The following is a 2,500-nucleotide window of genomic DNA, read 5'->3' on the forward strand; positions in this document are numbered from 1 at the left end:
AAAACATAGGGCTGGCCCAAGGATGGGCCAGAGGCATCACCACAACGTCACACACTCAACGAGGTTCATCCCGGACACCCGAAGGCACCCAGTTCCACCCCACCTTGCATGTTTCATCATCGTACCAGCCATCAACCATCCTCAAACCAGCCCAAGTTGGAAGGAAACATTCCGTTCTCAACAGGTCTCATGTCGCACGCCCAAAGGCATTTGACACCGCCCCACCGTGCATGTTCTGCTACCACGCAGCCTTCAAAACATAGGGCTGGCCCAAGAAAGGGAGGCATACACCACAACAACGTCCCACACTCAACGAGGTTCATGCCGCACGCCCGAAGGCACCCGGCTCCACCCCACCTTGCATGTTTCATCGTCATACTAGCAACCATCCACAGTTCCTCACACCAGAGATTCCCAATTAGAAGGCAACATCGCAACATTCCGTGCTCAATGAGGCTCGTGTCGCACGCCCAGAGGCACCCGATTCCAACCAGCCGAACATGTTCTGGCACCACCGGCCTTCAAAACATAGGGCTGGCCCAAGGCTGGCAGGCATCACCACAACGTCACACACTCAACGAGGTTCATGTCGCACGCCCGAAGGCACCCGGCTCCACCCCACATTGCATGTTTCATCATCGTGCCAACCATCAACCATCCTCAAGCCAGCCCAAGTTAGAAGGCAACATCGCAACATTTCATTCTCAACAAGGCTCATGTCGCACGCCCAAAGGCACCCGACACTGCCTCACCGTGCAAGTTTCGCCACCGCATCGCCGCCGTCAACCGCCCTCATCCGCCGACCACCACCCCCACGCCCCAAGCATATGCCCATGTGCGGCGCATAGTGCTTGGGGCGTGGGGGTGGCGGAAGATATAGGGGTACCCCCGTGCCCAGCCCATGCAGACTAGTCACCCCCCTATATAGTACATTTTGAGGCATTTTTGGTCTGCCAGGCCTAGATACGATTTTTCTGAGCCATCATACGGTCAAATATCTCAAGTTTTAGATTGTTTTTTTCCATGAACTCGATTGATTCATGAATGGGACATTGTAATGGATCTAGAAATCAAGTTTCATAATTTTTCAACCAACCAATTTTTTTTAATGAATTTTTAAATATTAAATAATAAGAAATTAGAAAAAATAGCTAGAGCCGTCAAAAAAATCTGAAATTTTGTGGGAATCATTCTTTCATGTTGCTTAGCTCCCAGAAAAAAAATTACAAAAAAACAACAACTCCACATGTAATTTCACAATTAATGGGTGATGGATGGGGCGTGGGCGGGGCAGGGCGGGGCGCGCGCGCGCGAGAGAAGGCGGGCGGGGCGGGGCTGGGCGGGGCGCGCGCGCGAGAGAAGGCGGGCGGGGCGGGGATGGGCGGGGCGCGCGCGCGGGAGCACGCGGGCGGGGCTGGGCGGGGCGCGCGCGCGGGAGCACGCGGGCGGGGCTGGGCGGGGCGCGCGCGCGGGAGCACGCGGGCGGGGCTGGGCGGGGCGCGCGCGCGGGAGCACGCGGGCGGGGCTGGGCGGGGCGCGCGCGCGGGAGCATGCGGGCGGGGCTGGGCGAGGCGCGCGCGCGCGGGACAACGTGGACGGGGCGGGGCTGGGCGCGCGCAGGCGGGAGCACGCGGGCGAGGCGGGGCGGGGGGCGCGCGCACGCGGGAACACGCAGGTGGGGCAGGGCGGGCGAGCACGCAGGACCATTCCGACACCACCTCACCGTGGGCATTCCGCCACCATCAATCGGCCTCGACCTCCGACCACCACCCCCGTGCCCCAAGCATATGCCCATGTGCGGCACATAGTGCTTGGGGCGTGGGGGTGGCGGAAGATATAGGGGTACCCCCGTGCCCAGCCCATGCAGACTAGTCACCCCCCTATATAGTACATTTTGAGGCATTTTTGGTCTGCCAGGCCTAGATACGATTTTTCCGAACGGTCATACAGTCAAATATCTCAAGTTTTATATTGTTTTTTTTCCGTGAGCTGGATTGATTCATTAATGGGACATTCTAAAGAGTTTAAAAATCAAGTTTCATAATTTTTCAACCAACCAATTTTTTTTAATGAATTTTTAAATATTAAATAATAAGAAATTAGAAAAAATAGTTATAGTTGTCGAAAAAATCTGAAATTTTGCGGGCATAATTCTTTCAAGTTGCTTAGCTCCCAGAAAAAAAAAATAATAATAAAACAACCACTACACACGTATTTTGACAATTAAATGGGTGATGGGTGTAAAAACAAGGTCATGGTGGGCGTCTTGGTCTAATGTACCTACTCTTGTATCAAAACTCTTCATTTCATTGTTTTAGATAACCAAAAGAAAAAAATAATTCATCACTCTTTTCTTAGTTCATTTCATTGATGATGTTTTTATAGTCCAAGGCTTATACATGTTCTTACTTTCCACGGATGTTAGGTGTGATGAATTGTTGTTGGGTGTGATGATTTTTTATGGAGGTAACATCCAACACTTTTGATATGATTGTAGGTA

Source organism: Cucurbita pepo, unplaced genomic scaffold (genome assembly GCF_057944985.1).
Source record: "Cucurbita pepo subsp. pepo isolate OVF unplaced genomic scaffold, ASM5794498v1 scafford_242, whole genome shotgun sequence".
Classification (NCBI taxonomy): domain Eukaryota; kingdom Viridiplantae; phylum Streptophyta; class Magnoliopsida; order Cucurbitales; family Cucurbitaceae; genus Cucurbita; species Cucurbita pepo.